Source organism: Scylla paramamosain, chromosome 43, assembly GCF_035594125.1.
Source record: "Scylla paramamosain isolate STU-SP2022 chromosome 43, ASM3559412v1, whole genome shotgun sequence".
NCBI classification, from domain to species: Eukaryota; Metazoa; Arthropoda; class Malacostraca; order Decapoda; family Portunidae; genus Scylla; species Scylla paramamosain.
Window position 1 is genome coordinate 8,749,274 of NC_087193.1, and position 23,010 is coordinate 8,772,283.

At 42.6% G+C, this 23,010-nt stretch overlaps 1 protein-coding gene across 1 annotated transcript in view; it reads left to right on the plus strand.

Moving 5' to 3' along the window:
* Positions 1-14,612: 14,612 nt before the first annotated feature.
* Positions 14,613-23,010, plus strand: part of LOC135093483 (uncharacterized) — a 17,846-nt gene continuing 9,448 nt past the window's right edge. The window contains exon 1 of the mRNA XM_063992762.1: positions 14,613-15,316. The gene's annotated coding sequence lies outside the window, so the exon portion shown is untranslated. The remainder of the gene's footprint in view (positions 15,317-23,010) is intronic.

The window sequence follows — 23,010 nt, forward strand, 5'->3', positions numbered from 1 at the left end:
GAGGAGGAGGAGGAGGAGGAGGAGGAGGAGGAGGAGGAGGAGGAGGAGGAGGAGGAGGAGGAGGGATGAGTATTAAGGAAGAATTTAGGGAGGAGCCAGAAAGGGATGAAGGAAGAGAGGTACAGTGTGTGTGTGTGTGTGTGTGTGTGTGTGTGTGTGTGTGTGTGTGTGTGTGTGTGTGTGTGTGTGTGTGTGTGTGTGTGTGTGTGTGTGTGTGTGTGTGTGTGTGTGTGTGTGTGTGTGTGAGGAGCTGCCACGTAGATATCCAATGACTTCTTGCAAATTTCCTTATGCTCTCACGTTCTTATAAATAGTTAATGCGTGTGAGGTGAGTGTGGCGGGGCAGGTGCGAAGTTTAATCAATGCCTGGTGAAAGAGGCGTAAGGTCGCGGCGAAAGTAATGACACGCGTGGTAATGAATGCATACTGTTATCACCTCGCCGCGCCGTAAACACCGCACACACACACACACACACACACACACACACACACACACACACACACACACACACACACACACACCGTATATCATAAGGTAAATGTCATTCATGGACATTTAATCCACTAAATTTCACTCTAAAATAACAGAGTTCCCGTCATGGCTTGTCAGTTTAGGATAGATTATGCTAGGTTAGGTCAGGTTAGGTCAGGTTAGGTTAGGTTGCGTTGGGTTAGGTTATGTTAAGTTAGTTAAGGTTAGGTTAGGTTAAGGTTAGATCACGCTGGTTGAGTTACGTTGGGTTAAGTTAGGTAAAATTAAGTCAGGTCAGGTCAGGTCAGGTCAGATCGTCAGATTAGGTTAGATTAAAATTAGGTTAGGTTACGTTGGGTCAAGTTAGTTAGGTTAAGTTGGAGGAATTAATCATGGTGTTAACTATTTACGTATAATAACAATCCTAGGTGAAATCTAAACAAGCGGAAAATACAAAACACACGCACACACACACACACACACACACACACACACGTTAATACATCACGAGTCACCAGTCACCACCACCACCACCACGTCACACAAAGGCACAGACACGGGTCCCCAGAGTGCCGTGACGAGCCGTGTATTTCCCAAGTGTCGCCAGGACCGCCGCCGCCGCCGCAAGTACCCAGAGAGGGGCGATAAATGTGATGGGCGGCGTCGGTCGTCCCTCAGTGGTGATCTCGCTGGAAAATTAACGTGAGTGGGAGAGTGTTGTGAGTCTTGTGCCTTGTCTCCTCTCTTTCCTCCTCCTCCTCCTCCTGTTCCTATTCTCTGTTCGTGTTTATCCTTGTGTCTGTTTATCTCTTTCTCCTGTTCCTATTCTCTCCTGCCACTTTCGTGTTTGGTTATCGAGTATTCTCTTCCTCCTCCTCCTTTTACGCTTCCTATTCTCCTTTGCTTTTCTACCTCCTTCTCTTGTCTCTATTCTCTCCTTTTCATTATGATTATTGTTGTGTTTCATGTTTGTTTATCATTCTCTTTCTCTCTTTTCTCTTCCTTCTACTCTTATTCTTCACTCATCTTTCTTATCATCGTGTATTTCTAGTGTTTATCAAGTATTCTTCCCGTCCTTCTCCTTGTTTTTATTATGCTTATCACCATTTGTCTAGTGCTTATTTATCATGTACTCTTCTCCCACTCTTTCTCTTCCTATTATCTACTCCTCCTTTTCTTATCAAGGTTTTATCTATGTCTTCTCCTCCTCCTACTCTTATTCCTTGCTCTCTTCCTTCTGGCCATTACCACGTGTGTTTTATGGTTTGTCTGCCTCTGTTCCTGGTTTGCTGCAAATCTTAGAGGGAAATGTGCTTCTTATGTTCAGCGACTCCGTTAGGTTCCTTTCCCTTCTCTTCCTCCTCTTCTAATCCTGGACCTTCACGCACTTCCTTGTATTCCTCCTCCCTCCTGCTCCTCCTCTTCTTCGTCTTTCTTTTTCTCTTTTTCTTCTTCTTTCGCTTCTTTGTTCCCCTTTACTAGTAACAAGACGCACCTCCTCTTCTTAAATAAAAACTTCCCACAACCATCTCTCTCTCCCTCTCTCTCTCTCTCATGCATACCCACACAAAAATATTAAATCCTTTGAGATAATTCACGAAAGAAATAATAAAAGTTACATGAAAGAAATAAATAAAAGAAAGGCGATCTAGTAAAGTAAGAATAGCCTTTTGATGTTTAATACTCGAGTGCAGAAGAGTATCAAGAGATCACTGTTTTTATTTGTTAGTGGATGACTCAATTAATTCCTAAAATACTTTTCTTCTTTCTTTCTTCCCTCTCTCCCTTATAGCTTTTCTTTTTTTTCTCCCTCTACATTTTTTTCCTTGTTTTTTGTTTGTTTTCTCTTTTTCTCCCTTTCTCATTCTTGTTTCCTTTCTTTTTTTCTTTTCTTTCTTTCGTTGACTCTTCTATTATTGTCCCTTCTATTCTTGTCTCCCTTAAGAATAGATGAAAGGGAAATACGCATATGTGTGTGTGTGTGTGTGTGTGTGTGTGTGTGTGTGTGTGTGTGTGTGTGTGTGTGTGTGTGTGTGTGTGTGTGTGTGTGTGTGTGTGTGTGTGTGTGTGTGTGTGTGTGTGAGTGTGTGTGTGTAAAAATTATACACTCATTCTCGCAACACACGATGAAAGCGAAGCATATGTATGAATGCGCACCACCTACGTATCCATGTATATATGTATGTGCATTGAGTATAACTAAGCGTAAATTTGCGCCTCGTGTCTGTAGGCAGCGGCGGAAATAACTTCAATATCACATTTCAATAAACTTTCGCGATGAAGGGAGAGAAACTACAAAATCATTCCACGATAACTCTCTCTCTCTCTCTCTCTCTCTCTCTCTCTCTCTCTCTCTCTCTCTCTCTCTCTCTCTCTCTCTCTCTCTCGAAACCTTGACCCTGGAGGAAAAGCAAACAAAGCAAAGAGGAAAAGATGAAAGGAAAAATGAAAGGAAAGAATAAAAAGTGAAAACATCAGATATAAAAGACCCTCTCTCTCTCTCTCTCTCTCTGAAGGGGTTCTTAAAATTACTGCCCGATTGTGTTCTCGCCCCAAACCCGAACTGTCGCCTTTAAATCCACTCTGTCCACGGGCAAAGAAATGGTCCCGTGGCTGCTAATTAAAAGAAAACTAATAAAACTCCACCGGCCAACCATAAGTCTCCCACATTAATGGAGACGCGAGTGCTCTGGGACGGGGAGGGGAGGGGAAGGGGGAAGGGGATGGAAAGTACGCAGTGTGTGAGGGATAAAAGGAAAAATATGTGGAGTTTAACGAATGAAGTCAAGCAGGAAATGTTGTGAGTCTTCCTTTTTTTTATTTCATTTTATGGTTCGGTGAAGAAAATTGTTGATGTTTGATTTTCAAAGATGAAAGAGCAAGACAGAGAGAGAGAGAGAGAGAGAGAGAGAGAGAGAGAGAGAGAGAGAGAGAGAGAGAGAGAGAGAGAGAGAGAGAGAGAGAGAGAGAGAGAGAGAGAGAGAGAGAGAGAGAGAGAGAGAGAGAGAGAATAATATATAAGAAAATAAAAGAAATCATATATTTTCGTTGCAGGCCAGAAATAGACCCAGACAAAATACAAACAGACAGACGGACAAACACATAAAAAAAAGCAAACACTTAGAAACAAACTGAAGACCAAATTTCAGAAAATAAATAATGGAGAGAGAGAGAGAGAGAGAGAGAGAGAGAGAGAGAGAGAGAGAGAGAGAGAGAGAGAGAGAGAGAGAGAGAGAGAGAGAGAGAGAGAGAGAGAGAGAGATTCATAAGTAAACACCTTTCAGAAGACAGTGGCGAAGCTTCCACTCAAAAATCCAATAGGGAGGGGGAGGAGGGAGAGGAGGGAGGGAGAGGGAGAGAGAGAGGAGGGAGAGGCAGAAGGGGAGAGAGAGAGAGAGAGAGAGAGAGAGGAGAGGGAGAGGAGGGAGGGAGGATGAGTCTGATATCGGGATTAAAGCTCACCTCACCTCAACTCGCCCCCCCCTGCCCCTCCCAACCCTCCCTTCACCGCCACCACTGACTCGGCTCCCTTACCCCTTTCCCTTCTTAACCCCCACCCAGCATCCCCCCTCCCCTCCACCCCCTCCACCCTCCCGCAAAATGTATGTTTCTATAAATCACGAGATGGAAATGCAAAAAAGGTCTTAAAACACCCAGGAAGCAGAAAAGAGAAAAAAAAAGAGGAAGAAAAAAGAAGAAGAAAAAAAAAAGCGTCACGGGGAAAAAGTTGCAAATTCTGAAGGAGGTAAATTCTGAAACACGGAGGTCGAAGTACGCACGCACGCACGCACGCACGCACGCACACGCACACGCACGCGCGCACACACACACACACACACACACGCACACACACACACACACACACACACACACACACACATACGGAACCTATAAAAGATGGAGGAAAATTAATGGTAGGAATAGCCGGTCTGAAAAGGAGAGAGAGAAAAAAAAAATGGGTAACTTGGTAATTAGGTTAAGCAGGAGAGTCGAAAAAGACAGTAGTTAGTGTGAACGAAATAAAGATAAATTAAGATGAGGCTCGGTCCGTGAGAGAGAGAGAGAGAGAGAGAGAGAGAGAGAGAGAGAGAGAGAGAGAGAGAGAGAGAGAGAGAGAGAGAGAGAGAGAGAGAGAGAGAGAGAGAGAGAGAGAGAGAGAGAGAACAGAGTAAAACAACATTAATTTCAAGCAAGTGTAAGAGTAAACAAAGTAAAAAAAATAAAAAGTAAAAAAACAAAAAAAAAACAAAGAAAGTTCCACAGTCATCCGAAACACCAAGACTCAATAAATGTTTTCCTCTGTGCAGGGGCGTCGCAACACTGGCGCCCCCTTCCCCACCTAAAGATGAAGAAACTCCCCCAAGACAAGGCAAGGAGTGAGAGGAGGCCAGACCATCACCTCGCAGTGCAAAGGTCGCCTGGTCATCACTGAAGTTCGATAAGCACTCGTAACCTCAGCTGGGGGCGTCACGCTGCTCACCCTCCCCCCTTTCTTTCCCGTCCCTTCATTTTCCCTAACCTTCCTTCCTTTCCATTGCCTTCTCTTCCCTTCCTTATCATATCCTTCTTTCCCCTCTCTTCCTTTTCCTTACCTTTCTTTCCCCTCCCTCCCCTTCCCTTCTCTCACTCATCTTTCTTTCCCTTTCTCTCCCTTTCCCTTATCTTTCCTTTCCTTCTCTTCCCCTTCCTTCACTTTCCTTCTCTTTCATTCCCTTGCCTTTTCTCCTTTTCATTCCCTTACCTTCTCTTCCCTTCCTTTCCCTTACCTTTTTCTCTCTTCCTTTCCACTTCCTTCTCTCCTCTTCCCTTTCCTTACCTTTTACTCCCTTCCCTTTCCTTCTCTTCCCTTCCTTTCCACTCCCTTCCCCTTCCCTTCCTTTTCCTTTCCTTCCCTTTCGTGACTCGTGGATAAGAAAATAAATGAATGTCCAGTAATTTGTCCACTAATACAGTCGTGTGTGTGTGTGTGTGTGTGTGTGTGTGTGTGTGTGTGTGTGTGTGTGTGTGTGTGTGTGTGTGTGTGTGTGTGTGTGTGTGTGTGTGTGTGTGTGTGTGTGTGTGTGTGTGTGTGTGTGTGTGTTGTAAGGGAGCCAGTAGGGCCTACACGTGATAAATCCTGTATAAAACCTAACCACCTCCACCAGGTTATCATATCTACTCATACATTTATCTATTTTCAAAGCTTCTTACTGATTAGGGACTAATAATATGATTACTAAGTCTATTCCAGTCACCTACCACTTTATATGTGGACCAATGGCTTGCTAGGTGTGTGTGTGTGTGTGTGTGTGTGTGTGTGTGTGTGTGTGTGTGTGTGTGTGTGTGTGTGTGTGTGTGTGTGTGTGTGTGTGTGTGTGTGTGTGTGTGTGTGTGTGTGTGTGTGTGTGTGTGTGTGTGTGTGTGTGCCCTCGTTTGCACAATGTAGCACCATGTATATTTGGTTTGCAAATCTTTGTCTTACAGAAGTGGAGCAGTTTACAAAGAATATTCAATACTTGGTAGTCCAAATATCTTTGCCTCGGGCCGATATTGACTCGTATTGTAGAGAAGATTAAATAAAAGAAAAACAAAAGGGAAGAAAAAAAGTAATCCAAATGCAAGCGTTACCACTGTGTTTTAGCTCCAATACTTCAAACATGTTATCAGTAATCTTTGAGAAATGAAAGAATACAATCAGGAAATATACAAACAATCTGAGTCATAAGTAAAGGACAATGAAAGACCAGTCGGCGAATTAAAGTAAAAGCAAGTGCATCGCGAGCGAAAACCACCGGCAAGTGGTTATTGAAGGCATGGGGCGTGCGGTATAAAAAAGTGATGAAATAAAGAGAAAATTGCCATAAATAATGAAGAAGTTACATTCAATCAGACCAATAAAAAACTGACACTCCTTTTCATTTCGTTCGCTCCTCTCGTGACACCATCTACAGACACGACAGGACACACACACACACACACACACACACACACACACACACACACACACACACACACACACACACACACACACACACACACACACACACGCACGCACGCACCTTTCATCCGCCAGCCACATTAACCTCACCTGTTCCATTAACTCACCTTACACTACAGGTAAAGAACAGGTACCACAAAGAAGGATAAAATAACGATCCAAATATCAATTATCTTCTGCCTGGACGGTGTAATTTTCCTTCTTGCACGAACGTTCCTTCTTCAGATAAAATTCTAGCTTCTTATACCATGCCCCCATCACACCCTCTTTCCATCTTCTACCTTTTCCCTTCATTTCTCCAGATACGTAGCTCCTTTTCCTTCTCAGACTCGTTTCCTATTCCCATTTATCTTCTTTCACCCAATATTCCTTTTTTCCTTCTCGTCTGTCTTTTTTCCTCTATCTTTTCTAAATTTTCCTGGTTTCTCTTACTACGTCTATCTTATCCCCCGTCCCTCTCTCCTTCCGTCTCCCCTTGCTTCCCCTCCCTTCCTTCAAGTGTGAGAAATTGAATTAGGGTTTCCATTTTCGCTACCAATCTATAATGGCATTTAAAAAACTTTCTTCTTTTTTTCTGAAATTCGTGATTACAGAGAAAGATGATACACGGTACTTTTTTTTATTATTATTATTTTCATCTATGTACTTTCATCTACTTTTTTTTTTTCCCTCGGTCTACATCTTTCCACTTTATAGGCAAGGGTACGATGTAGTGTCTTATGGGCGTGGCTTGCCTCTCACACTCTCTCACTCTCCCTCCCTCCCTCCTTTCGTGCGGCGCCCAGTGTGATAACTTATGGCCAGCACACGATGGTAAAACTGCGTAGTACGTCACAGCTATCGTACCCTGCACCGGTCAAACGTACATCAGCACTATTGTATCCTCTACCCGTGACAATTTTACTTTGATTTCTCGCGCATTGAGCACACCCGCGGGTAAAGAGAGGAGAACACAGAAAGAGGTGAGGAATAAAATATAAGAGGTAAAATTTTATGGCTAAAACTGAACTTCACGTGGGTACCGAGGCGCAGGGGATGAAGCATGTCAATATATAACGTGGGACGCTTCGAACCTAAGTGAATCCTACTGTGTGTGCATGTCTCTCCCTATCCCCTCCCCCGCAACCTCTCTCTCTCTCTCTACAGGTAAGCTAAAGGGTTATGGGAGTGTCGGCGCGGTGAATAATGTACCACGAAACGCCGACCACTCATGAAGAACGCCACGGTGTGAACGAAAACATGCATTACCTCCTCAGGGTTTGCGAGAGTACCAGCATGGGGCTAAAAGTAGAAGGCTCTGTAAATGAAGAATGTGGTCCAGTGGTGTGGGATTACCTGTGAAGGATGAGGATATATATATGGAGAGTACGAGGAAGGAGATGAAAGGTGGGAAAAAGATGAAGAGTATAAGGAAGTGAAAGAATGTCACATCTTTAAAGAGAAAATGGAGGACAATGGATAGAGGAGAAGAGGAAGCATAGTTATAGTGAAGAGTATTTTTAGAGAAGGAAATAAGGTAAAGAACAGGAGAGGAAGAGGAATAAATAAACAGGAGAGGAAGAGGATCAGGATGAGAATGAGAACGAAAACAAAAAGGTGGAAAATAAAAGAATAACAGGAGGAAGAGTAAGAGAGATAATTTCAGAACAATTTTTAAAATAGAGTAAAATATAAACAGACTATCACGTGCTCAACATGTATATAGCTCAACGAATTCCCTCTCCCTCTCCCTCACCCTCTCCCTCTCTCTCTCTCCCGGGACGTTATAATGGAGGCACAAAACTGCAGGTTCAGCCATGGCTTCTCCACAAACAATGCAGCGCTCGAGGCCAGAATCGGAGCCGAACAGAGCATTGTCGCCGTATTCCGCTGTTGACTCGGCGCCCAGATTAATGCCAACGTGGTACTTCTCCCCACCAAATAATGCAAGGGGAGGCAAATGAATCCATGGGTGACGATAATTCCGCCGACGATGATGACAGCGGAAGTTACTGTTGCTTGTACCATCGTGTCCCTCATCCCTGCTTGTGTCTAAGGCAATGTGGGAGTTGTCAAGGGGGTTACCTGGTGTGGGTTGTCACAGGTGGGGGCAAAGGATTACTGTTTGATGTCTTCTTTCAGATAACAGGCAACGAGGGTACACTTACTGGAAAAGAGAAATAGATTGGTTAATGTTGTTACCTATTACTGCTGAATATTGCTAATAATGGTACTGATAGTAATAATGATAATGGTGGTGGTGGTGGTGATGATGATGATGATGATGATGATGATGATGATGATGATGAGGAGGAGGAGGAGGAGGAGGAGGAGGAGGAGGAGGAGGAGGAGGAGGAGGAGGAGGAGGAGGAGGAAAAAGAAAAGCAACAAAAAACAATATCAACAACAACAACAACAACAACAACAACAACGTGACGGGAGAGAATTAAGGAAAGATTGCGAGATTTCCTCCTTCAATGTCTTTATTTCGAAAATGAGAATGCGCCACATTTTCTTCCGGCTAGCCACCTTTAAGAGGGATCCGTGCCTGGTATACACACAACAATATCTTCACAAGGTCCTCAGATTTCTCCAACATATGAATCTACAGAGGTTACGTCCCGCATTTTATTAACTGTATAGGCAATGTCAGATTAGGTTATCGGTGGTGGTGGTGGAGGTAAACAATATCACGGGCTTAATTCTTGAAGTTATTGCCCTTTTTTTAATTATCTAAGATGGCTTACTTATATTTCCATGAGTACCTGGGCATGAAAGGCAGATAATAAATGTCATTTCTAAGTACAGGTAGAAGTTTAAAATTATAATCCCACTTTCACTGTGTTTAGCGTTCTTTTCTCAGTCTTAAGTGGTTTTACCTCTTAGGAGTCTGTCGGCTCTCAAGCTTCGTGACTGTCACCAGATCAAAAGACTAAATAAAAAAAAAAAAAAGGAAAAATAAGGAAAAACACTAAGTCTTCTGAAACACTTCTACGCCTCACCTTCGCTATTTCAAAAGGCTACAGTTGAAGTTACACGAGTTTCTAAGGATCGTTTTAGGGTTTTAGTGACAGATTACCATGATTTTTATATAACTAGCAGGGGAAACATTCTTGAGAACCCGGCTAATCATCTCTGTGGCCTTGGAAAATAGTCGTGGAGAGAGTAAAGGGTTTTTGAATACCGGCCTGAATGTAAAGGAAATGAATGCAGAATGTGACTCTATTCTTGACCACGGCTGTACTTGTCTCCCTTGATTAATTGCTGTCAGGAAAGTCACGGCAGCGTTGACATCGTACAGCACGGAAGAGATTATTGTACACGTATTACCTAGTGGAGATGATGAGATAAGGGCAGGACAAAGGATAACGCGTAGGTGAAACTAGGAAAAAGAAGATAAACAGGTAGGAAATTTAGGCACAGCTGTATATTTATTGAAAACTGAAAAAAAAGGATAAAAAATTAAAGAAGATAAAGGAGATAACGACACGGAAAAGGAAACAGCGCAGGTGAAACTAAGAAAAAGAGAAATCCGTAGAAAATTTAGGCACCGCTGGATATTTATCGAAAAACTGAAAAATATAAAAACAAAAGGTCAGGGTTAAAAATGAGAAAATGTAAGGAGGAAAATTAGGGAAACGAGATTGATTGCTGAGAAAGACCGCGTAGGGAAGATTGGTGGAAGATTAGGAGAGAAAAATTCATGAGAAGATCATATCAAGGAAGTTTATGGGGGAAGAAATAGAAGATGATGATGAAAAAAAAAAAGAGAAGAATGACTTGTAAGGACATAAACAATTGTAATATACATTCACTTACATGTTTCGTTAAATATTCACATGAGTTAAAGTATCCGTTTCATATGCATTCTCTTACCTGCGTTTAACCGGATTCTATTAAGGTTCGAAATTAATATATGTATTTTATGAATAACACCATTTTGTTATTTTTACACGAGATCATCCGGCTAGTTCATTCATTTCGGAATAGTAGTTAACGTTTTGCACCTTTACTGTATCGAACCTTAATTTCTCCTTCATATTAATCCCGTTTTCAATTCACTTGTTCGAAGGGTAACTAACATTGGAATCCCATTATGTACCATCTATACTATCCTGTTTATTTTTCTTTATGCGTGAAAAACAAAATAGTAAAGTGCAACAAATATGGTAAAACAAATTGTCACTAAGAAAAGAGAAAAGAAAAAATAAATAAATTGAAAAGTTTCCAAAATGAAGGCAAATCTATTCAAACCTGTCTCCAACTGAACAGATCTTTTTGATGTTTTAGTCGCCTTCATCTTGACTTCTAGTTATTCGTGGCTTCCCAAATTACTTCTCACGCGTGTAGGAGGCTGGTCAAGGGATAAAAGATGTTAAGATAGAAAAAAAAAAAACTTTATAATGGAGGTCTATGTGGAAAAGCTGGAAAAGAAAAGATTAAATTAGCCTTAAGTCTCACAGTAATCCACACGTAAAATAGTTCTGATCGTACACGGAAGAAAATAAATAAATAAATAAATAAATAAATAAATAAATAAATAAATAAACAGCATTCCAGAGTCTACAAAAGATAAAAGAGAGGATACATTTTTTTTTAGTTAACTACTGGAATGTTATGATGCTCGGTGAAGAATTTGCACAAGATGGAAAAATAAAATAAGACGGCATTACAGAGTTTACGAGGCAAAGTTACGTGGGAATATTTTGTTCAGTTAACTCTTGCAATGCTATAACGAACAGGACAGGAATAAGTCGTGCTAATTGCGTTATGACCATGTCGACTCTTCATCAGTTAACCGGATATTAGTCAAGCTCCTCTGATATGAACAGTTATCAACACTCCCTCAATCATCTGTATAATCTATATTAATCCGGACTGTCAATTTATACCGATTTTTCTAGGTATCCGACCTTTCAGTTATCCGGAATGACCTCAATCGTTCAGGATTTTTTATGTATCCAGAATCCCCTGTTATCCGGACTCTTGCAGTTATCCGGACTTCACCAGTTATCCGGACTCGCCAGTTATCCAAAATAGCCAGTTATCCGGACTCAGCTGGTCATCTGGACTCCCCAGCTATCTAGACTGTCCAGACTAACTAATTATCCGGATTCCCAAGTTATCCGGACTCCCGGCAGCGAAGGTCAGCGGCCATCGGGGGACAGGGCGACACCTTCATTTCCTTCTCTCTTTTTTCCTCCCTCGTTCGCTTCCCGCTGAAATTCGCGACATTTCACCTTTCGCTTTTAATTTCCTTTTTTCTTACAAAGACTGAACGAAGATGAAGAAAAATATATTGAAAAAAAAATACACAGGTAAAAAAGTGGGATAGAATGTTTCTCTCTCTCTCTCTCTCTCTCTCTCTCTCTCTCTCTCTCTCTCTCTCTCTCTCTCTCTCTCTCTCTCTCTCTCTCTCAACATTTTTTACACACTACATATTTACAATGAACTTTATATCCGAGACAATAAAGTGATGTCATAAAAGTTTAAATGGATTTTTTTTCATAATTAACAAATCTCAAAAAGCAACGTCAAGGGTTGATAAAGAAAAAAATAACATTATATTCAGGATTGGAGTTGAGGTGATGGTGGAGGTGGAGGAAAGGAGAAGGGGTGGGGGGAGTAAATGGAAGGGGGGGAGGAGAGAAGTGCGGTTTCCAATATCTCTTTTCCGATGTAAGCACCTGCTACCTCCTCCCTCCCACCTCTTTCCTCCCCCCTCCCATCTTTCCCTCCCTTCCTCCTCTCTCCATCTTCCCTTATTCCCTCCCTTGGCAGAACCATAAGCTTGCATGTTCTTTGTATTCCTCCAAAGCTGTCAACTAGGATTCATGCCTCCATCCCTCTTATTCCCCCTCTTTCCTTTTCTCTCTTTCCTTCGCTCGTAGTTTTTTTTTTTTCACCTCCTTTCTCATTTCTCTTATATGGGATTCTTACGTTATTTTGTTTTCTTTCTCTTTTTTTCGGTGTTCTATTTCTCTCTCTCTCTCTCTCTCTCTCTCTCTCTCTCTCTCTCTCTCTCTCTCTCTCTCTCTCTCTCTCTCTCTCTCTCACCATCTACCTTGTATTCTTTTCTTTCTCTTTCAATGTTTTATTCGTCATCTCCACGCACACACTCTATCCCTCTTCTCTTTACGTCTCTCCTTCCTTCCTTCTCCCTTTCCTGCAACTACTCTTCCTCAACCTCCCTCCTGCCCTCACCTCTCCTTCCTCTTCATCTGACCTCCCTCTCCTCTCCTGGGCATCACATAACTCTCCCGACGTAACCCTTTTTTTCTCTATTCTCCCCCAAGCGGCCACAGGTCAATTTTTTTTTTCTAAGATATCATGCATTTCCTTGTTACCTCTCTCTCTCTCTCTCTCTCTCTCTCTCTCTCTCTCTCTCTCTCTCTCTCTCTCTCTCTCTCTCTCTCTCTCTCTCTCTCTCTAAATGGGTAAAGTTACGAAAGTATGCAAAAAATCGAACTTGTATGAGGACACACACACACACACACACACACACACACACACACACACACACACACACACACACACACACACAGTAGACAACAAACACATCCCTTTTCCTTCATGACAAAGCCGGAAACAATGACCTGCAAAGGAACCGCCGAAACTAAAGGACTCCAAAGAAGGACACAAGTACTTTAATTTATTTCCCAAGACGGAGCGAAAACTTTTGCGAGAGACAAGAAAGTGATGAGGCACAAGAATTATGACAAAGGTACTGGATATTGGTGTTTTTCCTTCTACACACTTTCGTTTTCTTTTTTCTTCGCCTTCTACTGTTTCGTATGGGTTTATTTGATATTATGCCTTTTTTTTTCTCTATATATCTTTCATTCATGTTTTTTTTTCGTTTTTTTTTATTTTTTCCTTTTTCATCTATTGTTTTGTACGAGTTTATCTGATATTACGTTTTTTTTTGTTTTCTTTCTTACTTTTGATTTCTTTTCATTGTGTATCTTTTTTTTTCCAGTATTTCGTATAACTTTATCGATGTGCTTCTTGTTCGTTTTCTTCTATACCTTTTTATCCATTTTTTTCCCGGTAATTATCTATTTTCCTTCCACTACTAATTATAATTTTATCTAATACTGCATTTTTTTCCAAGTCGTTTTATTGTATACCTTTCATTCGTGATTTTTTTCCAGTTAATTATGTACTTTCTTGTGTCTTTTCCTCCTGTAGTTTAACTCTATTTGATACTGTATATGTTTTTTTTTCTTTTCATCTTTTTATCTTCATTGGTTTTCATCTGCATGTTTTTTTTTTTTTTTCGTTATTCTGTTTATTTTATTTTATTCTTTGTAATTCGGTGACTTGTCTTCCACCATCTTGTAATCTCATCTGTTATATGCATATTATTCTTTCATCCTTTTCTCCTGCATCTTTCTCGTGTTTTTTTTGCTTTAATATTTTTCAGCAGTATATTTCCATTCATCTATTCTTTATGACACCGGAAACTTCATCTGATAATATACCTATATGCTATCACTTCTTTTCGTCTCACTCCATAGTTTTTCATTCCCATGTTTTCGTTCACTTTGTTCTCTATGAAATCCGAGTCTTTGATCTATATTTCCTCATCTCCTCCTGGTTATTTCTTTTCCATTATTTATTTCATATTCATACTCGTTCATGCTTCGGATCTTATTTTCGCCTTTTTTCTCTCCCGGATCTTTTTTTTTTTTCCTCGCAGTATAAACAGGTCAGCACCAAACGTGACCTTCCCGTGGGAAAATTCAAGCCAGTCCAAACCGTTTCGTTAAGTCCACGATGACAAGGGGAAAACACCGCCTTTTTAAACGACTCCCAAGCTGTACATTGTGTGTGTGTGTGTGTGTGTGTGTGTGTGTGTTTAGGGTGTCGATGGGATGGCTCGCAACGGCTGGTATGTGTTATGTGTTATGTCAGCAGCTTCGATTCACAGGTGCGAGGGAACAGCTGAGTTATGGTGCAACTGTGGTAGGGAACGTGATGGTGCAGGCCTGTGGAGTGTTGCTGGAAAGATGTGGTAAGGTTGTGGGTTGTGGTGCAGCTGTGGTATGAAATGTGGTGGACCTACAGCGCGGTGAGATTGAGAAACGGCTGAGACGACTTGCTGTGGCGGTGGTGGTAAATACCATGATGGAGTGTGGTGAGGTTGTGGAATGGATGTGGCTAATTGTGGATGTGATGGAACTTCATTATAATGGAACTGCGGAAGGAAAGAATTGACTTGTGATGCTGTGGTAGTCAATGAGTAAAACCACAGCACGCATGATAGCTGTGAGTCCCGAACGAGATGCACGTGTGGCAGAACAAGCAGCGTCGCACAGGAGCTGCGTCACGGGCTGTGGTGGCTGGCGGAGAGCGGAGGGGATGACACGTTGTGATAGCCTTAAACAAGACTGAACTGACAACACATGCTGCGGCAGAATCACTGTGGTGTTGAAAGGCTGTGGCAAAACTAGGAAAAGCTGCAGGAGATACGAACAGCATGGATGGGTGAAGCAAAAAGCTGTGATATACTGATTGCATACAGGCTGTTTGTGCAGGGAATGCTGTGTGACTGTTGCAACACTGTTCTTAATGGGCCTTGGTAATATGGAAGGGCCTGGGGCTTCATCGTTTGACAGAGTTGTGGCTGGGCTATGGCAGGGCTGTGGCAGGGGCTGTGTGACTCCGGCGGTGCACTGGGTCATCAACACCCGCCAGCTCCGTGCCTTTGCCAGGGAGGTCGCACCATTGATTCTCGCTCAGTGCTGTTCTAACCTGCCCTGAGTGAGGACGTGCGCCGCTCCGCTCCTTTACTCGCTCGCTCCTGGAAATCGAAAGAAAATGCGCGGCTAAGGTGGCCTCCTGTGGTGCCTAGACGTCGTGTGTTCGGATTCAGATACCTGAAGGTGGTGCTATTCTCCTGGTTATCACGTGCGTGGCGGGGATGCGCTTCCGTCTTGTCAATTGCATGCATGTTCATGTTCTCAGAATTCATTTATGTTGTGAACCATCCGAGTGGAAATGTATTTTTTTCCTCCCACACCAGTAAAGGGAGGCCGAGGCGGGGAGAGAGATGTGCAGTGAATTGCTGGGAAAACTGAGCCGCACTGGAAAGTTGTCCCCGTGGATGGAAAACAGAAAGAGGGGAAACGGACGGAACTTAGAAACACCGCAGACTTACAATGATTTTCCCTTCAAAGTTATGGAGATAAATATATTGGAGAGTGCATGGCTGGCTACCACTTTGCGGGGATTGCATGAATATCGAATATTGGCGGATACCCTCCTGCCTGACACGGCGGCGCTATCGGACCTCAACAATATCCTCAGAAACTTGGGGAAAAAAAAAAAAAAGATACCTGTGCATAATCACGAACCAAAATATCTTAATACCTGATACAACTTCTTTCTATAATGTATTAAACAGATAAGAGGAAATACGTGTAGGGAAAAATAGACGGTTATCTACACTATTTTCTAATCTATAGAGAAAAATTTAATGGATGTGGAGATATTTTTTTTTTCTCTCTCTCTTTCTCTCTCGTTGAGTGTACGAGGCGCAAGAGACGCAGGGCAGTGGGTGAGTTAGTGACGTGGACAGGAGTGGAGGAGTGGACGTCACCAGTGGAAGGAGATGGCCACACTCAAAAGGTCGTGAATTACTTTTTGTGTGTGCTGGTGCCGTGATTTCTTTATTGTACACACTAGTTGCTTCACACACACACACACACACACACACACACACACACACTGCGTAAGCTTTTGGTGTGGTTCAGCTACTACTACTACTACTACTACTACTACTACTACTACTACTACAATAACAAACAACCTTTAATCATGTACATACACTACCATTAAAACAAAATCCACATTAATACAAAACCCACAGAGAACGAAAAAGCAGTGAACGATGAACCATTTCCCGTTTTCTTTCCCCGAGATCTTACCCTTGACCACACGCTCTCATTACTCCCCAATAGCTTGCCTTTCACCACCCAGCGCCGCCACCACGCATCACCACCCTGGATAGGCACACAACCCGGGCCCCTTCCCTTCCCCCGGTCACTATTAACACCTGTCTTAGCCACGCGAGGTCAAGTGGTAGTATGTGTGGTCGTGTGTCGTGGTGGTGTGGCTGTGTGGTCGTAATATTGCGGGTCAAGAGGCGGCTCTCCTCCTCCCTTCTCGTCGCCACCTGATGGAAGGTGTGTGTGTGGGTGTGTGGCGGTGCGAGGGAGTACGGCCCTTCCTCGTCCCTTCTATTGCCGGGGCTCTATCGGTCGGAGGGAAAGGCGTCTGTGTTACACGGTCTCTTTTCAGTGTGTTTCGCATTTCACTCACCACTGGTTTCCTTTCGCCGCGCCACACGAGGAATGAGGAAGCTGCCTGCGTTTTAATATCAGCTTGCCGTGTTGGTCGAAGGAACACTTGCACGTTTGAATGATGCAAGCTGATACTTCCTGCCACTCATTGGATTAGCGTCATTGCGGGGACTGGAAAACACACACACACACACACACACACACACACACACACACACACACACACACACACACACACACACACACACACACACACACACGTACAGTAAATAATCACATTTCTCACACGTTTCCTTGGCCTACCTCGACATTAAACATACTGCTGTGGAAGTCAATAGAGTTTTTCAAGGCGGCGTTTAAGAATTTAGTCATAGTTTAACAAGAAATCCGCACATTAATGAAAGAAAAAAAGAGAGAAACTGGGAGACTATCTTTAAAGGCTTTTCAAAATAGAAACAGTAATGAAAGCCCCAAAAGCGTCAAGAAATACCACACAGCACATGTTAAAAAGGAATAAATTAATTTCCCAGATTTCAAGAAGCTGTCACCGAGTCTTCAGGAGGACAGACACCCGCGTGAAAATGTAATCAGTCTTAAGGGAGATGAGACGTGTACACCAGTGGCATGAATGAAGGTGAATATTAGTTTCCTCCCCGCTATTCAGGAGGTCTGGCGAGGAGGTCCCAGTCACGGCGATGAGTCTAGTGCGTGTTTGGGAAGCGTTATGAGGAGGAGGAACAGAAGGAGGAGGCGTAAATAATGCATGTGAAGAACGACGTGTACCGTAACACACACACACACACACACACACACACACACACACACACACACACACACACACACACACACACACACACACAAGGAGCATAAAAGACAAAAAAAAAAAAAAAATAGCGTCTTGGTCCAGTTTTTCTTTCGTATTCCTCCCTTGACACAAGACAAACTGCACCCCGTCAGAGAACCCGAAACTCCACCTCAACAAGTTACCACACACACACACACACACACACACACACACACACACACACACACACACACACACACACACACACACACACACACACACACAGTTGCAAAACCCCGGCGAGGATCAAAGAAGACACATCTGCGCGCCTCGGGGTACACTGCAACAAAGCCCTTCATGCAAAAAAAGGGAAAAACGCATTACCTGCAGCTCGGGACACAGACAACCACTACCCAGAAGACTCAAGGGAAGAAAAAAAAAATAGGAGAAAAGAAAGACACGCCAGTAAAAAGGTCACATGTTCACCCTATTACTCCCCTCTCATTCCCCTCCCCTGCCCTCGTTGCGTTTAAAGGGGCCATGTGAGTTTAATTGATAAATACCTGCGCAATTTTAGGGTCCCACCTGTGTTTCGAGCTCTTGTCACCTGCTACCTGTGTTTGTAATCTTAACACCGCTAGAACCTCGTACTAAACACTATTTTTTTCTGCACAGGTAACAATGTATCACTATGGGTTTTTATGTCCCCGTGTGTGTGTGTGTGTGTGTGTGTGTGAGAAGGTCCCTCCGAGCGTAGAGTAAAGGACATGGAAGCTAATACACATTTTTATTATGTATACCCTAGATAGGAATGCTTTTAGGTTAACATGTATTCTGGTCATTATTCGTATTCCGTCCTGGCCTTTACTGTGTGTGTGTGTGTGTGTGTGTGTGTGTGTGTGTGTGTGTGTGTGTGTGTGTGTGTGTGTGTGTGTGTGTGTGTGTGTGTGTGTGTGTCCGTACAGAACATGATCATGTCCTTACACAAGCGTCCGTGTACGTGAGTGGTGGGTCAATATTCTCATCCCACCAATCAGATGCCCGCCTTTAATCGGCTTAGCTCCCTTTGGTCCTCTCATACGCAGGGGCGCCCTAAGAGATCCCTTGGTGCCGGGAAGTGATCAGCCATGCTCCTCCGAGACGCAACGGGAAGGAAGGGGGGCGGGAACGGGAGGCGGGAAGAGGGGGAGGGAGGAAACGCAAGAAGCTGGTTGACTGGCAGGAGACGAGGTGATATATCAAACTTGAGTCCTGTGAGTGTGTTTGCGTTTAAGTGTGTGTGTGTGTGTATGTGTGTGTAGGTAGGTAGGTAGTAGGAAGAGGTGTGAGGGAAAGGGAAAACGAACAAACAAACACTCTTAAATAACGGCAAACACTTTGCCCATTCACAAATGGGCACTGCTTCGAGTTTCACGTTCCATTCAAGCAAATTATCGACTCTATGTTCATCCAACCCAATTACACCTCATCCACCTCCTACCCACCTCACAGCGTCCACACTTCCTCCACTACCACGACCCCACACTGCACCCGACCACATTAGCTATTAAAAAAAAAAAAAAAAAAAACATGAAATAGGTGCCTTAATTTCTTTTTTTTCTTTCGGTTGTATCCGTCGCGAGAATCGAATTTAGAGACAAAGGCGCGAGTGTTACCGAGCGTTACCTGGCAGCCTTCCCTATAGAGGTGACAGAACGAAGAGCAGGTTCACTATGGCACACAGCCTTATGGCAAAGCAAGTTACCAGCTCACCACTCGCCTTACACTCTCATTTCACTCTCCTGCACTATCTTCCTTCTCTCATCTTCATATTTCCTTTACACATTCACATTATATCACCCCATTCGCTATTCCTCCCTCATTTTCCCTCTCCTTTCCTATCACCATCATCCCTCTCCTATCCTCTCTCCCCACCCTCTCACTTCCCTCTCCGCCCTCACAGCCGCGGCCATCCCCTCCTTTTCCCCATTAATGAAACGTCCACTCACAAGAAATATACGACACATTGTCATCCGGTGTAGGAGGGCGTGGGAGGGAGAAGCGGTGCGGGGGTGGGGGGAACAGGATGCGTTACATGAATAATAATGAAAAAAAGAAGAAAAAAAAATACAAGCAACACCTGTATACAAAATAAGGGCGGAGGAAACAAGGTAAAGGTAAGAGAAATTAGTGAATGCAATGATGAATAAAATTAATTTGTAAGCAATGTTTGGAACGCTAATTGTATTCATTTCAACGAAGTGACATGATAATAATGCGTGCCAAGAGGAGGAGAAAGTGTGCCGAGGAAAGAAAACAAGGGGATTAATTAATATTTGTGAAAAAAAAAACCGATGAACAAACGTGGAAAGAACCTGGAGAAATGCACGGAGCAGAAAACATTTTGAAACAATAGTGGATGAAATATACTTGGCCATGAAAAAGGGATAGCTAAGAAGTAAAAAAAAAAAAAAAGATTGAAAACTTATTAGTCTTTAGAAAATATTTGCCCAACGAAAAGCAAGTCTATAAGAAAACCGTGCACAAGACAATGAACGGTAATGCGCTGTAAGGAAGCCATTAGCGAGAGAAATAATTCGTTGCTGGTGAAGAAAGCGAAAGAAAGTGTAGAACAAGAACGCAGCAGGTAAAGACAGCGAACAACTTCCTGATAACTTAGAAAACATTACAAAAAAAAAAAAATAAAATAAAAAATAGATAAATAAATAAATAAAACTGATGATGGTAAATGATAAAACAACAAAAGAAAATGCAATAAACTAACCAAAAAGACACGCAACAGTGAAAACACAGGTAAGCACAGCATTTAATTACGATGAAATTACAGTGACAAGCGAGGAAAGGAAGGCCTCGTGGGAAAGGAAAATGCTGGAGAGAGAGAGGAGGAGAGGAATTATTAAAAGCGGACTCATTATGAAGGCCAGTTGTGTTATCCCACCTGTGTCAGGCAGGTAACGAAGCAGCCCAAACCCACGCCCTCTCCACCGCCCTTAATCCTCCCCTCACTCACAAGGGAGAGGGAGAGGAACAGGAGAGGGAGACACTTGAAAGTAAAGGAAAGTAGAGATATCCACTTGACTCTCCTTTCACTCCCCCTTTTACCCTTTCCTGCCACTTGTGTACAGGTAGAAAAAAGGGTTTAAAAGTCCAAAAAAAGAAGAGGTTTAAGGGTCCAAGAATATAAATGAATAGGCTTACTTTAATTTTCCGTCATTATTTTTTTATGGAGTGTGTGTGTGTGTGTGTGTGTGTGTGTGTGTGTGTGTGTGTGTGTGTGTGTGTGTGTGTGTGTGTGTGTGTGTGTGTGTGTGTGTGTGTGTGTGTGTGTGTGTAAGGATAAAAAAAAAGTAAATCCAACGTAAAATTCATAAATCCAAAGTGAGCTGACACATTTCTCTTCATACGAGGATTACAGTCAATGAAAACAAGAGCCTGGGGGAGGAGGAGGAGGAGGAGGAGGAGGAGGACGACGACAGACTGAAAGAAAATAAGTCTTGTTAGAAACCTTGACGTAGATGTCGTAAGGAATTTCACCGCTCGAACGATGCCTCTAATGACTTCAGGAGGAGGAGGAGGAGAAATGGATTGTTAAGAAATTGAGGAAAGATGTTTATATTTCCTGTGTGCTTGTATGTGTGTGTATTCTACCTAACACACACACACACACACACACACACACACACACATACACACACACAGAGCCTGGGGTCTTAACTAACTCGTGTTCCGTGGAAGACGAACAAGACCATCTGTGAGTTTTGGTCCTGTTAATTGGTCAGTTTTTTTTTTTTTTTTTTTTTTTTTTTTTGAAGAGGAAAAAAAGATGCCCGGTATTTTTTTTCTTTCTCTCTCTCTCTCTCTCTCTCTCTCTCTCTCTCTCTCTCTCTCTCTCTCTCTCTCTCTCTCTCTCTCTCTCTCTCTCGCAATCATGTAAACAAATCTTTTTTTGTTTGTTTATTTTGAACGTGCACATGTCTAGATTCTCTCTCTCTCTCTCTCTCTCTCTCTCTCTCTCTCTCTCTCTCTCTCTCTCTCTCTCTCTCTCTCTCTGTTGTCCCAGCGGTCGACTCTTGCGTTAAAACTTGTCGAGTGGACGGCATGGCTCAGACTAGAGTTTATATAGCATTAACACCATCCAGCTGCGAGGAACTGAGCTCGGGGGCAAGGAAGGGGAGGAAAGCTAGTACGGGAGAGGGGGAGGAAGGGGAGGGGAAAGGAAAGGGAGTGGAACAGGAGGTAATGGTAGAAGACAGGAAAGGTATGCATGGAAGGGGTACTGAAAGGCGGGAATGGGGAAATGGGAGGGGAAAATGTAAGGAAAGACAGAGGACTGGGGAAAAAAACACACGGAGGTTGGTAGAGGAGAGGGAAAATGTGGGGAAAAGACAGGAAAGGTAAAGATGGAACGAGTGTTGACAGCGAGGAATGGGAAAAGGAGGAGAAAATGAACAGAGGCAGCGGAGAAAGGTATAGGAGAGGGGAAAAGGGGAAAAGAGGCAGGGAAGGAGTGTACAGAAGAAAGGAAAATATAGCAAAAAAGGGAAAAAAAAGGGAATGTGGGATGGAAGAAGCATTGAAAACGAAAAAAAATGTATAAGGAAGAGGGGAAAATGAAGAGAATAACGGGAAAAAAAGAAGAAAAGAACATAAAAAAAAGAGGGAATTGGACAGATGTTGACAAATGGAATGATATGAAAGACAGATGCAAATTTAGAGAAAGACAAAATATAAAGGAGAGAAAGAAAAAAAAAAAACGTACGAAAATGGAGATGAAATGGAGAAAATGGAAGAGAGAAGGAAATTAAAGAAAAACAAAAAAAGTGTGAAGAAAAACTAAACTGGGATTATTTTATGAAGAAAAGGAGAGAGAGAGAGAGAGAGAGAGAGAGAGAGAGAGAGAGAGAGAGAGAGAGAGAGAGAGAGAGAGAGAGAGAGAGAAGAACAGAATAGAACCTGGAAGAGTAAGAGGAAAAGGTTGAATACACGGGTGAAGGAAGAGTGGAGTAGAGACGTAAGGGAGATGAAAGGGGGTAAGGGAGAGGGAGAGGGCAAAGCATGAGGGAGAAAGCAAACATAAAGGAAGGAAAGGGAGAAGAAAATAAGCAAAACTGACATAGATTTACAAGGTTTATTTTGATAATTCCTGACATTTCTGATTATAAAAAAATAAAAAAAATCTAAGACGAATAAATAAATAAATAAAGTGTAAAAAAGAAGGGTAGATAGAATGGAGGGAGTATAAACAGAAAGGAAGATATACGGAAATGAAGATAGAAAGAATAAATGAAAGAAGATCAGAAAGAGAAATAGACACAGCCAGACGGACAGGTATAGATAGATAGATACATAGATAAATAGACAGATAGATGGGTGGATACAAAAAAAATAGGTAAATAGACAGTTAGAAAGAAAAAAAAAAACGAATGAAAAACGAAAGAAAAAAAAATAAAGAACAAGGCACATAAACAAACAACATCCAAATCCAGGTACC